Below are 15,226 nucleotides of genomic sequence, written 5' to 3' on the forward strand. Positions count from 1 at the left end.
GGACCACTGGCTCCTAACTCCTCTGCCTGCCTAATCGCCATTAATTCCTCTGCCTGCCAGCCTGATCGCCCCCAATTGCCTCTGCCTGCTAACCTGAACACCCCTAACTGCCTCTGCCTGCCTGCCTGATCGCCCCCAACCACCTCCACCTGCCAGCCTGATTGCCCCTAACCGCCTCTGCCTCAGCCTCCGCCACTGTGGCTTTGTCCAGAAGGAGGACCAGATGACTGGAAGATGAAGTGTACCCGGTCTTATTAGTATATTGCCCTTTTATTAGTATAGATTTATTAGTATAGATAAGTGTGCTTTGCTAGAAAGAGGTTCCATATATTATATTTTAAATCAGAATCTCAAACTACTCTATGGTTCAGAAATGTTTAGGGTCCACTGACCCAGCAAATTCATTTCAGCCTGGTAGCTTGTTTTGATGTATAATGACCATGTCACTAAAAAGTGATGGGAAGTACCTAGACTAGTACCATGTATTTGTAGATGCTAAATGGATATTTGTTGGAGAAAATAGAAATCACACCTTATGGTCTCTGAGCTTCTAGAAAGAAGACCAGGACTATGTTTTACTCATTCCTTGGCATCCTGACTTCTCTCACTTCTGTCTCCCAAGTAATACAACATGTACTGTCTAGGTCAGAGTAGAAGTCTTTAAACTCTTGATTAGACGTCCACATTCATACAAAGCAGTTTGAGCACATGTCTTCAAGATAGGCACGTTTATAAATTTATACATGTATATATCTATGTTGAAGATACATGCTCAGATTGTTTTATAATGATAATAGAAAGTACCCATAATAGCAATCCTATATACTAAAAGGCTAATATGCAAATCGACCGAATGCTGGAATGACTGATCACTATAACATGCACTGACCACCAGGAGGCAGACACTCAATGCAGGAGCTGCCTCCTGGTGGTCAGTGTGCTCCCTGGGGCACTGCACAGCCAGAAGCCAGGCTCACGGCTGGCGAGTGCAGCAGCGGAGGCAGGAACCTCTCTCACCTTCACAGCAGCACTAAGGATGAGCAGGGAATCGGCGTAAGCCGTCAGTAGGACATCCCCCAAGGGCTGGGCTCCCGGACTGTGAGAGGGTGCAGGTTGGGCTGAGGGACACCCCCCTCCCCCACCATGCCCCCCGAGTGCACAAATTTCATGTACCGGGCCTCTAGTGCTAAAATAAGAAAGATGAAAAGTCACGTTTTAAAATGCATTGATAACCATGATGGCTTCCTATTCGCATTAGCTAATATTTATTTATTAAAAAATATATTTTATTGATTTTTTACAGAGAGGAAAGGAGAGAGATAGAGAGCTAGAAACATCGATGAGAGAGAAACATCGATCAGCTGCCTCTTGCACACCCCCTACCAGGGATGTGCCCGCAACCAAGGTACATGCCCTTGACCAGAATCAAACCCGGGATCTTTCAGTCCGTAGACTGACGCTCTACCACTGAGCCAAACCGGTTTCGGCCACATTAGCTAATATTTAAAAAGGCACAATCTAGTCTTATTTTTGTTCATCCCTACCTTTGTCCTCCTCATCCCTGGGCCTGCACCAGTTCTGGCTTTCTGTAGCTCCCCTCCTGCCTCCTAATACTCTTTTTGAAGATGCCCTGACTGTTAAACATCTTCTACACTTAATTCAAATTCTGGAGATTCAGCGTCTCATTGGTCCGGTTCACCTTATGCCAGGTCAACTCATGTAAGTCTCCTTGATAAACAGTGCTGGTTTTGACTTCATCACTTGGCACAGACATAGCCATTCAGGTAGCAAGGAGTGTGGGTGGGGCAGCTTTATGGAGAAGAGGCTTGGTGTGGCCAGAATGGTGACCGGCCCCACCTTGCCCTAATACCTCTGTGGGAGAAGAGACACCACAGTGTGACTCTGTTGTTTCTTTGCAAATTTGTGCTGATATCCTCTTAAGGACCACTAGGTATGTTAAGCAAAGTTTTTGTAATTTAAATAAACCAGAGACCCTTTATGCCTCTGAAGATCTTTCCCACCCACACATCTGCCTTAACTATCTCATTACTGCTGGGGAGGAAATAGTAGCGGCACCATCTTTAAAACTTAACCCATCGTTCCTGCAATAGGAAAGACTGGTTTCGTGTTTGCTCCTGTTCAGCCTTTAAAGATTTCTTGTGCAGAACAACACTCGTTTACGTCCCTTCTGCATGGAGAGGAGCCAGTAAAGAAAGCGTCTGCAGTATTTCCCAGGTTGGAACTGCCATACAAATGAAGCGCGTGTTTGGGAATGCAAAACCCATTTATGCATCCAGGGGAATGTTTCTCGTCGAACTTCAGTGCAGTGTTGGCCCATTTTACAGGCTGTTGGGCCCCTGGAGAAATGCATGAGCTTGTCAGAGCCAGACCTTCTCATTTGAGTATGTTCTTGCCGTTCTATGACTTTCAGTGCCCGTGTGTACTGAATTTAGACTTAATTTTTAAAATTGGCACAAGACTATCCAGCATGAACAAAATGTATGTCTTCTAAGATAGAGAGAAAAAGAACTATCATTTCACTGAGTGCCTCAGCTCAGCACGTGGCATTTTTTGTTTTATTTAATCTTTGCCCCTAAGAGGTAACTACGATCATCCCCATTTTACAGGCGGGCAGACAAAGCTCAGAAGTTGTCATTTGGCTGAAGTCCCAGACTAGTAGGCCAGGTGTGAGGTAGGAGGTAATTCTGTGTGAGGAGAGCGTACATTTCTCCTAGGGAGCTATCTGCCGGTGGTGGTAAGCTTTTAACACGCGTTACTTTATTCATTCTCACCACATTTTAGTTTCAGAAGTTCTAAAAATCAGTTTCATAAGGTTGTTTTTAGACCAAGAACAAACTACTAAGAAAGCAGTGTAGTTCTTTTCAATCATTTACACATTTTTATGCCAGCTCTTCAAACTGCATGCCCAGTTTTCACTTAACTTTACAAACTAAGTATTTCCTCATCTTGATAAAATCCTCATAAATGTTTAATGTCTGCAAAATAATTTAGTTAACAATTTTTAAGTTTCTGACTTTGGTTTCTGTAATAGTTGGGCAGTGAATATGTTTGTGTCTGAGTTTGTGGGTTTTATTTTTAAACATTTCGCGGTGTGTATTATTAGAAGTAAAATTATAGGGTCAGAAGTTATATTTATTTTTAAAACTGTAACCACTCTAAAGGCCCTTGATGCATTTTACTAGTTTGATATCTTTTTAAAAAGGGAGGGACCTGTGTTCACCCCCATGGTGGTCTGTGAGTGTCCGACTCCCTGTAGATCAGCCCATGGGTGGGGGGAGAGATAGGTGATTCCGGCTGCAGGCTCCATCCTGGACCCGCTCCTCTGTGGGGTGTTTGTGTGACAAGGTGGTGTCATGTGTCTCCTCCACAAGAAAAGGCATTGTTACCAGGGCAAACAGTGATACCTGATGCCGCTATGTACACGCCGGAGCCAGGGGGATTGTTGACAATTGGTAGAGGTTGTGGCAGTGCAGAAGTTACCTACAGTTCCTTTGGCAGTACATGTTCATGGATTTGTTCTAATGTTGGAGCCCTTCTTAAATGAAAATACTGAACACCCACACTGGGGAAATACGTATAATCCTATATAATAAAACCCTAATATGCAAACCAACCCAACAACAGAACAACCAGTCGCTATGAGGCACACTGACCACAAGGGGGCAGATGCTTAACACAGGAGCTACCCCCTGGTGGTCAGTGTGCTCCCACAGGGGGAGTGCTGCTCAGCCAGAAGTGGCCATGGGGCGAGACTCTCCTGCCTCCGCTGCAGGCGGGCTGTAAGGAGTGAGGGGTCCCAGACTGCAAGAACTCTGGGCTGTGAGACGGATGTCTGACTGCTGGCTTAGGTTCCCTGTCCGTGTCTCCCCCCCCCCTCCCCCCCCCCCCCCCCGCTCCCCTCAGAGCACAAATCCATGCACCAGGCCTCTAGTAATAACATAAAAAGCCTTAGGAATGCATTGATTGTTAAGATTTAAATAAAGGAGATCCCATGTTGTTGAATAGGTACGTTTCTTTTTTCTTTTTCTTTTTTATAATATGTAAGGAAATAGCCATGTTTCACTTTAAAATAAAATTAAAATTAAAGAGAGAACACATTTCTAGTAAGGAAACTGCAAGACATGCATTAAAATTAAGTGAAAACCAGGCACTTGTAATCCCATGTAAATTTACATAAGAAACCACATAGTTCTGCTTTTTTTTTTTCAATTTAAAAAAAATATATTTTATTGCTTTTTTTTTACAGAGAAGAAGGGAGAGGGATAGAGAGCTAGAAACTTCCGTGAGAGAGAAACATCCATCAGCTGCCTCCTGCACACCTCCCACTGGGATGTGCCCACAACCAAGGTACATGCCTCTAACTGGAATTGATCCTGGGACCTTTCAGTCCAGAGGCCTACGCTCTATCCACTGAGCCAAGCCGGTTAGGGCAGTTCTGCTTTTTTTTTTTAATGACTGCTGAAATGCAATTGGAGCACAGAGCCCCAGCTGAGAAATTTAGACACCTAAAGTGAGATGCTTCTTAACTTATCAGAAAAATTAAAGGCAGTTGATTTTGTTTAAAGGCAGTACACAGATTATTCAGAGAATAAAGATGGGTTTTTAGGAAAGTGCTTGGTGAGTATTTGGTAAGGACGCAGATATTGGCCTTCATCTTTTTGGCTCATAAAATCAAGTCCTGAACTCACCCCGAGACATTCTTCCAGGTAACGCGTGGGTGTGGGTGTGGGTGCAGCACCACCTGGGCACGCGTGTGTTTGCCGTCCCACCCAGGAGGTCGCTGGGAGGACATGTCCGCTTTCATTTTGTCAGTTGTTTTGGTTTAAAACAAGTTGGAACTGGCAAGTCAGTGTTTTTCCTCCACTTATATATCTCCACCTTGTATTTGCAATAAATAACGATTACAAATACATGTGTAATTTTTAAAGGACATATAGGGTGTCCCAAAATATGTGTATACATACTTTGAATAATTAGAAAGGCAGTGTTTATTAAAAAAACATTTCCATTTTCAGAATTGAGCTATCAGCTGTTAAAGTGTGTATCTTTGGGACACCTATACCTGTCCAGCAGGAATTTTTAGTATGCCAGTGCGTTCTTTGCATCAGTATGTTTTAACTGATGAGGTAACAATGGCTGTTTATAGCAGAAAGATCTTCTGTTCTTTCTTAGAAAATTTTTGAAATATGATTGATTTATTTATTTATTTATTTATTTATTTATTTATTTATTTAGAGAGAGAGAGAGAGAGAGAGAGAAACATTTCGATCAGCTGCCTCCTGCTCACCCCCCAACCGGGGATCAAACCCACAACCACAGCATGTGCCCTGACTGGGAATCGAATCAGCGACAGCGCCCAACCAACGGAGCCATGCAGGCCAGGGCTGAAATATGATTTCTTGTTGGTCTAGGGGACGTGGTGAGGTTGTATCAAGTGGCAGATCTCTTTAGGACTTGCTTTTTTCATTCTTTGCCATCTTGTCTGACCGCAATCTGTATCCTAGTGCAGTGAAGGTTAGGTTTAACAGGGACTCGTCATTTGTTTCCAGCACGATTTGAGAAAAAATACTTGAGCTGGTACAGGTTTTAATTACTGGCAGGCGGAAGAGTCCTGACTCGCAGAAACCTCGATGCTGTCGTATCCGGACAGGCGCTTCCTCTCCCTCCTAAGGAGTGAACGCCATCACCAAAGGCCGTCTTCACATCGAAGAAGGAGAGAGCACTTGTGAATGGGGAGGGCCTAGGTCAAGCAATTAAATTTGCTGCCTTACCAGTCTCTAAATGTATCCAATACATAAGCCAGTTTGTTTTTTTTAAGGCCAGAAGTCATGTAAGTCACCGCCGGTGAGAAAAGGAAGGTGGTGAGGGGAGCAGGGATGATGACGTCAAAGGCATTTCCTTCTTATTTTAAAGACGACAGGGAAATGGTGGACAGTGTTTTCTAACTCCCCCCTCGCCCTGAGATTGATGGATGCTCGCTTTAACAATCCTGCGTGCAAAGACGGGAGTTACTTCCTTGTAGAAGAGTGATTGATGGAGAAGGGTCAGGCTTCCTCCGTTACTCGATAATGGAGATGCATGCGCCCTCTGAGACTTTACTAACAGCCCGGGGTAACAGTAGATGGGCACGTGTTGTTTTTGTCATTGAACCGAGCTTTAGAGGCTCAGAGGAGAAGGCTAGGAGGTGCTTGGAGGGGTCAGGCAGGAGGACCAGGGGGGCTGTGCCCACCCACCTCTGCTCTGTGCTTCCAGGGTGTTTGCCATGGGACCCGGGTTGTCTTGCTGGTGGAAGGAGTCGTCTTGTCCGACAGCATCCTCTTGCCTAGGCCCTTGGGCTGCGCTTGTTTGAATGGCTCACCGCAGACTCACTCCTCTCTTGGGAAAGGTGACAGAAGTTCTGGGCCCAGCATTCCAGGAAGGCTAAGGAGCAGTAGGATGGTGACTGGGCAGGGCGCCAGCTGTCTGTGCTAAAGCACCAGAGCCCGGGCTCTGATGACTAATGAGGCTTGAGAGAGAACATTCCCTTGGCGTGCTTTACAGCTTGACCCAGTTGACGGGGCCACTCTGGGGAACCGGCCTCCGTTTCCTCTCTCTCTTCCCCAGAGTGGAATGTGACATTTACATGGTGGTTCATATTGAAACGAGCACCTGCACCGCCCCACTCTCGACAGGGAAGAAGCCTTTGCTTTGTAGTTCTTTATTGAAATTACTACTGCTCTCTTTTTTAAGTGTGTGTGTGTGTGTGTGTGTGTGTGTGTGTGTGTGTGTATATATATATATATATATATATATATATATATATATATATATATTAAATGGGAGTCTGTATGTGTTGCATTCTGTCTTTATACACATGGCAGAACTTGAAGTCATTTGTTTTCATGAGGAAGATTAAAAGCATCTTTTCAGAGTGTTCATAATTTTGAGATAGATAACATTTGCTAGGTTTTATCTAGTTTGTTTGTTTATTTATTTTTAAATCTCGCTGGAGGATATGCTTAAAGGAGAGGGAGAGGAGGAGCAGGAGTGAGGGATGAAGGAAGAAAGGAAGGAAGAAAGGAAGGAAGGAAGGAAGGAAGGAAGGAAGGAAGGAAGGAAGGAAGGAAGGAATTTTTAAAAATATGATTCAGAGGTTGATGCTCTACCACTGAGCCACAGCAGCCAGGCTAGCAATCCTTTATAAATAATTCTCTGGGAAGGTTAAGATATTTCTCATTTAAACTTTGGGGATAAGAACACACTGAAGCTCCTTATGTCATCTTCCAAACCACCTGACAGCGCCACCTGCTAGTCATTACCTGCTAGAAGGTCATTCCCTCAGAGTACAGCAAGGGAACTGCTGCCACCACACCCTCGGCCACCCCAGATGTGGTCCCTTCTACAGAGAACGGAATGGGGAGAAACACTGGAGAATCGGAGCTTTCTGTCCTGGGGCCTGTGGTTTAAAGGGGAGATCTGAGCCAAATGGTAACCCCATCATTGGTTGCCTTTTGTTCATGCCCCAACTGGGGACCAAACCCTCTATCCAGTTTCCGATCTGAACATTAAAAAAATAAAATAAAAATAAAAATTTGGCCTTTGTTTCCTTTGCTTCAAGTGGAAATATTCTCCCAACTTTATATATCTAGATATCGGGAAAGGAAGTTACTTTGGATGCCTGAGTGCCCTTTATTTCCTCTATAATCTCTCTCAAGTGTGACTTTTTTGGCCTTTGCCAAGCAGTCGAGGTTAAAAAAAAAAAAGTATTAGCAGTATTTTTTGCATGGATAGCAGTCAGTCAGACATTTCATTTCTGATTTATTAATCCTAAAGTAAAAAAGGTATTGCCTTGACTCCTCTGTACAAAATTTTAAAAAATGAGTATATTTTATTTTTTTCTCCTGGAACCGTGTAACAGTTTGAGAATGCATCTCATATTGATTTTTAAAAAACATATATACATCGATGTATAAATCTAGCTGTTTCTCTATTGTTAAAAACATTAGTGCAATATTTTAAAGGAAAAATTAATTATGAAATTTGAAAATACTCATTACCATGTTGGGTATTACCACATTCTTTTCCATCTGAAGAAATTGTGCTTGGATGTTCATGGGAGAAATTATCCTTACCCTCCTATTATCTGTCAGAAAACAGCTCTCTAGACAACTGTTTTCTCTCCCCTCTGTATATTTAACTTTTGTTTGTGATGTAGGTCTAAGTCAGTGGTCGGCAAACTCATTAGTCAACAGAGACAAATATCAATAGTACAATGATAGAAATTTATTTTGAGAGCCAAATTTTTTTTTAAAATATATTTTATTGATTTTGTACAGAGAGGAAGGGAGAGAGATAGAGAGTTAGAAACATTGATGAGAGAGAGTCATCGATCAGCTGCCTCTTGCACACCCCCTACTGGGGATATGCCCGCAACCAAGGTACATGCCCTTGACCGGAATCAAATCCGGGACCTTTCAGTCCCCAAGCCAACGCTCTATCCATTGAGCCAAACCGGCCTCGGCTTGAGATCCAAATTTTTTTAAACTTAAATTTCTTCTAACGCCACTTCTTCAAAATAGACTCACTCAGATTGTGGTATTTTGTGGAAGAGCCCCACTCAAGGGGTCGAAGAGCTTCATGTGGCTCAAGAGCCGCAGTTTGCCGACCATGGATCTAAGCTTTGCTAAGGTGACAAGCCTGACCAAGAGGAAGGACCGATAACAGAGCACTCTGACTCCTGGAGTTTCACTGTTATAGCTTGATTTAATAAAATGCCTGCAGCTGAAAACAGGTAAAGAGGGTAAAGCTTGACCATTACATTAATCCTAAAAAATGCTATCAGTGCCCGGCTGGCGTGGTTCAGTTGTTGAGGGTTGACATATGAACCTAGTCTGGGCTTAATCCTCAGTATGGGGCATGCAGGAGGCCGCTGATCAATGATTCTTTCTCATGATTGACGTTTCTATATCTCTCCTTTTCCCTTGCTCTCTGAAATCAACAAAAAATATATACGGTGTGTTTTAAAATGCTGTCAGGGCAACCAGGGGGTTGCAGAGGATCTGTGAATGCTTCTTCATCTAGAATTTCAAGCAGTGCATAAAATATTTACATAGCACCGTGCTGCTTCACCCCTGACAAGAGCACAGGTTCAGGTGTGTACTGTTACTGCAGGCATCACTAACGGATGAGCTGCCGAAGAACCCTGAATGATATTTGGAATGTTAGAAAGTCAGGTACCTGTCATGGGGTTAGGTTTGTAGTGACTAATAAAGTGGCCCTGGTTCCTATACATAAATATTTATCTTGTTACCAAAATGGCACTTAAGCAGAAAGACACAACATTACAGAGGAGGGAGAAGAAGAGAGTTTTCACATGGAACTTAAAAGAATGGATGGCATCCAATTGGTGTGGCTCAGTGGTTGAGCATCGACCTATGAACCAGAAAGTCACGGTTCGATTCCATGTCAGGGCACATGCCTGGGTTGCGAGCTTGATCTCCTGTAGGGGGCGTGCAGGAAAGAGATCCATGATTCTCTCTCATCATTGATGTTTGTGTCTCTCTCCAACTCCCTTCCTCTCTGAAATCAATAAAAATAGATCAGTACGTACAATGCTTATCTGTAAAATAAAAATCTAATTATAAATTTGCTAGCTGTGGATGCCTATTACATTTTACCTGGAAAAGAGGGATGATAGCACCTGCCCAATGGGCTCTTTGTAAGGATTGTAAGAATAAGGCACCTTAGGTATGTGCCCTGACAGGGAATCAAACCCACAGCCTTTTGGTGCAGGGGACGATGCTCCAGTCAACTGAGCCACCTGGCAGGTTTGATCCAGGTCGGGCACACGTGGGAGGCAGTCAGTGTTTCTCTCTCACATCAGTGTTTTTCCCTTTTACTCTCTCTAAAAAATCAATTTTAAAAAGCATTCCTCAGGTGAGGATTTGGGGGGGGGGGGGCACCTTAGTAATAACAATTTCTTGTTTGTTTTAACAGTGATTACTTCCAGTCAGGACTTTACCTCATGTTCTTTAAACCTCGGAATAGACCAGTGAAGTAGTGGTGTTTCCATTTTAGAGATAAAATTTTAAAAATGAGGAACACATATTTGCAACACCTAAGGCAAAGTTTGTATGTAGTATCCTGATACAAGGCTACCTACCCCGTGTCCTTATGGTGAGGATGCTTTCTGACTCTGATAGGCTTGAATGGGCTTTGCTCCTTGTAGCCAAAGGTTCCCAATGAATATGCCATCTTCTCTCCATTACTATTAGTAATATCTCTGATAGACAAAACGGTACAACAACTGTTGACATCACTCATCTGTCTTTGGGCTAATGTACCTCTCCACTCTCTTGGTCTTTCTCCTACCTCTGTAACCACCCCTCTGAGCCTCCTTTATTCGTTCTTCCTCTATCTCCCTTCATCCTTCACTATCTTCTACTCCGTTCCCTTAGAATTTTCATTTAGTCTTGGGCCTTCAACCATCTTTTTTGAGTTCAGAGTCTAAGGAACAGTCTTCTCCTGCTGGGAGTCATCTCTGCTGTTGCTGGGAGTTTGGACATAAAATGTTTATTTGGAATTAGAATACATCCACTTTGACACAAAATCTACGCACATTGGACATACTTAGAGCTCATCTCCTGGCTCCATGTAGAGGCCCCTGGATTGTGTGTGAAGGTCTACTCATGATGGTGGAATAAGTTTCTTGTGTGACCTTGGTGCACAACAGTGTGAATGCATGTAATATCTCTGAGCTGCGTACTTCAAAAAATGGTTAAGATGTTAAATTTTACATTATCTACATTTTACCACAATAATTTTTTTTTTTTATTAAGAAAAAGAAAATGGTGTAATGAATAAGAATCTTACCTTAAGGCACGAATGTTTATAAATTTCAAACGCATTTGCAGAGCTGATGCAAAAAAATCCCAGATTTGTAAAAATCCTAATGTTGTCCATGCTGAAATGCAAGACTAACTTAAAAATAATCAGAATAGTCCTTTTCAAATTGGAAAACTGGCTCAATAAACACAAGACAATGGGTAGTTCTGTTAACCCTCTCAGTGTGAGGGTTAAATTGTCTAAAAGGTGGGTGGGCCTTGCCAGAAGGGATAAGAAAAGCTGTGTCTTGCCAGGAGAATGAGAGCTGCAAAGGCTGGGTGTATGCATTCTTTGGAGCAGACTTATCTGATCAGAACAGAGGGTGTTTGTTGGAAATTGGAGGAAGATAAGATAAAGCAGATCTAGACTGAACTTAGGGTTTTGTATATTTGGTATTTATTTGTTTTAAGGAAGAGAAATTTATTACCACCGTGGATAAGGATATAATAGAATGCAAGACTTGGAAATTAGAACAGAGTGCTTCAAAGTTGGAGATAATTCTGTAAGGTAGGGTGGGTATGTGTTGAGTACCTCCTGTATGTCAGGTGTTGAGTACCTCCTATATGTCACAGCCCTTACTTATTCTTACAGCAGCCATTAGGGTAGATGATGTTATTCCTGTTTTATGCATAACACGCTGAGTTTTGAGGAAATAGAATTTGTCTAAATTCTGCCTGTGCCTAGGCCAGGATCCAAGCCCAGGGACATATGCCTTCAAAGCACAGTGAGGATGGACTGAGTTTTACAGTGAAGAGAACTGAGACCCAGGAAGCAGGGGTCTGTTCAAGGTTATACAGGACATGGGATGGAAGCAACTGTTCTGCAAGAGAGAGGGGATAGGTGGCGATCCGCAGAGAGAGAACAGGTTAGAGCCTGCTGTTACAAACAGGTAGGGGTGCCAAAGAATTTGGTGATAGTGGTGGATTGGAATGAAAAAGCCGTAGAGCGCGGTAGGACAGACAAGGGAACGCTGTGGTGGACTGATCGTGGAGTAAAGGAGGATGGAAAGGGATGACTTGGAAATAATCCCGCAGTTAATCCCAAGGGACTGCCATTTATAGAGTGAGTCTTCAGGGGAGCTAGTTTAGGAGAAAGGCCATGTGTTGTTTATGGAGTGGTCTGACTGAAATGACCAATGTTAGATGATACAATGGATGGCTTCCATGAGGTGCATATTGGTCAATGCACGAACAGCAGTGGACGTGAAGGTGAAAGGCCATGAGGAGCAGCCTATGTCTGCCGTGATGGTGAAGATACACCCCAAGAGCAGCCACTAGCTGTTACCTAAAGCCAGGGAGACCTGTGTTTGCCTGGCATGCTGGGTGCTCTTTGGCCCTGGCCTGCCCCTTCCACCCCAGCAGGAAAAGCACTTCGCTGTACTTGGCTTCCTGAACCGCATAGCTGTCACTCACAGTGGATCCCCCTTTCCTACTGCAGGTCTGCAGCCTAGAAAGGACTGTTTCTCCATGACATTTCCCTCAACCGGATTCTTTTGTCTTTCAGAATGATTGTCACTGTACTGGACAGACTGCTGAGCTATTGAAGTCCTTCCGTCTTTGGAGCACACGAGGAAATTGTCCATGGAGTTGAAATATTTACTGCAGTAATTTTTGGCCTTACACAACTGAGGTAAGCTATACTCTTCCCCGTATACTCGTCATGGAGTTGCTGTGCTTGTCTCTCTTAACTGTGCTTTTTAAGGGACATTAATCCACTTTCCCCTACCTTTTGTGCCCCAGTGATCCTTCAGAGTGTCCCTAACCTGCAAATGTAGATACGGGTGCAGAAAAGACGTTTATGGGATGAAATATGAGCAAGCTGTTTGACTCTGAAGAATAACGAGGAAAATGTATTACTCTTCAGGTTAAATCAATAAAATATCCCATTTCCATAAATGCAATATGCATGGAGTGGATTATGCTAGAGAAAAATCAATAGATGGAAAGGAGTATTATTAAGGCTACTTGAAAAAAAATGGAGATACTTAAAATATTAATATATTGCTGGTTTTATTCAAGTATAGGAAACCTAGGAAATACAGAGAACTTATAGGAAAAAAAATCTGGTATTCCACACCCAGATATAATCAAGGTTAAAACGGTACTGCATTAATTGTAATGTTTGTATTACAAGTTCTTGTAATGATATGTGTGTTGTATGTGTTCATTTGCTAGATTGTTTTCAAATGAGTATCATCACATACTTACTCAGTACCAGGCTCTGTACCAAGCATTTTACGTACATTAATTCATTAATTCTCGCTATCCTGTGAGGTTGGTACATTTTCATTCCCCATTTAAACATAACAAACTTGGCGGTCAGAGAAATTAAATGACTTGCCTATGCCCGCACAGCTGGCAAACCCACTCAGAACTTGAAGTACTAGTCAGGTAACCAAAGTCTACACTCATGGGATTTTAAATGAGCACACCGTGTTCACGATGGGAATGCGGTGGCTTCTCTATCCTCCTCTGCTTCTGTTGCACATTTATTTGATTTCCTATCCTTATGTTAGAAATAACATTGCAGTGCACGTCTTTTGTGCACAGCCATAATTCCCCCAGGACAGATTACTGTAAGTGGCATTGCTGAGTGAAATGGGGTCGTGGGAATGTACTGTCCAGGGTTTGATACAATCTGCTAATTGTCTCCTCAAAAAGTTGTGCCAGTTTATAGTCTCACTAGCAGTATAGGGAAGTGCCTGGTGACCCTAAGTTCTCAGCAGTATTGGTAGTTAGCAACTGGGACACTTTTGCTGGCCTTTTCAAAAGGTCCCCAGTGTCCTTGTTCAGGTCCATATTCTTGCCTCTAAGACTTGAGTCATGGCCCCCTGACCGGTTTCTTCCTCTCCAGCCTAGACCACACCTTGTCACAACAGAATTGCAGGACAGAGGGTGAAAGTCTGGGCTCTAGAGCTAGTTGCCTGGGTTTAAATACTGGGTGTACTGCTTTGCCTCCGTTTCCCCATCAATAAAATGATAGTGATGAAGCCGCTCTGGTAGTGGTGCTAGTTGATGTAAAGTACACGTGGTGCTAGTTGATTCTTGGTACATGCTCACCATTGTTAGCTACTACTGTTGTCTTCCAGAAGTCCATGCTTGTATCGTTTAAAAACCAAAGGTTATGCTTGTTTTGAATGAAATAGGATCATTACCAAATTTGTAATCAACAGTAGACACATAGTGCTGACATTGTACTATTGTGTTAGCACCGTGACCAACCTGAAGGTCACAGATAACCACTCCTCGCTCAGTTGGTGCTGTGAGGTCAAGGATAGTGAGGAAACAGAACTAACAGGAATAACTAGGATGTTAAAGCGCCTTATAAACTCACAGAGCACTTTCACACACATTGTCTTACCTGATCCTCACAACAGAGCTGTGAGGGAGGTGGAGGAGCTATTATTAACCTCGGTTTCAGAGGAGGACGTTGACTTGGAGGACTGAAGTGACTTGCTCACTTAAAGACATGGATGTGGTAGGTGGCAGAGAGGGGTGTCTGTAAATCTCGCTGCTTCATTGCAGAGATGGATTGAGGAGGCGCAGGTGTAGATACCCAGGCCGAGAAGTCGAGTCTGTCCCCTTTGGTAGTGGTAGGCAAACTGCGGCTCATGAGCCACATACGGCTCTTTGGCCCCTTGAGTGTGGCTCTTCCACAAAATACTACGGCCTGGGCGAGTCTATTTTGAAGAAGTGGCATTAGAAGAAGTTTAAGTTTAAAAAATTTGTCTCTCAAAAGAATTTTCAATCATTGTACTGTCAGTATTTGGCTCTGTTGACTAATGAGTTTGCTAACCACTGACCTATGGTTTCCACATAGACTCAGGAATGCTGGGACTCAGGAATGCCTTGATGGTAGTCCCCCGAATCTGTTCTTCACATAGCAGAGTGATCTCTTTGAAATGGAATCACGGCTTGGCACACCCCTGCCTGAGCCCAGCATGACATTCTCCACACTGAGGCCTGCAAGGCCAGGCATGATCTGGCTTCGCCGGCTCTCCAGCCTCAGCTCTGTTACTCACTCTAGAACACTATGTTCCAGCTCCACTGGCCTCCTTTCAAGTCAGGGGACAGGCCAAGCTCTTTCTTGCCCCCGGGATGCTGTTCCTTTGCTTGCAACATATGCAGGTGCGTGCTTGGACACATGTGCTCACACACACATTTCTTATGGCCGACTCCTCCTTGCACACATGTGCTCACACACACATTTCTTATGGCCGACTCCTCCTTGTCCAGGGAGGCAGTTCCCAGAGAGAGCTCTGGAGCAGGCTGCTTGGGTCCCCTTGGCTGCCCCATTCCCTAGCTGTTTCCTTGGGCAAGTTACTCTACCTCTACCTCACCTG

At 43.6% G+C, this 15,226-nt stretch overlaps 1 protein-coding gene across 1 annotated transcript in view; it reads left to right on the forward strand.

Moving 5' to 3' along the window:
- The window catches only part of KANK1 (KN motif and ankyrin repeat domains 1), a 193,981-nt gene that overhangs the window by 57,744 nt on the left and 121,011 nt on the right, over nt 1-15,226 (forward strand). The window contains exon 2 of the mRNA XM_084899474.1: nt 12,388-12,513. The gene's annotated coding sequence lies outside the window, so the exon portion shown is untranslated. The remainder of the gene's footprint in view (nt 1-12,387; nt 12,514-15,226) is intronic.

This window comes from Pipistrellus hanaki (assembly GCF_964339955.1).
Source record: "Pipistrellus hanaki genome assembly, chromosome: 11".
Lineage (NCBI taxonomy): Eukaryota > Metazoa > Chordata > Mammalia > Chiroptera > Vespertilionidae > Pipistrellus > Pipistrellus hanaki.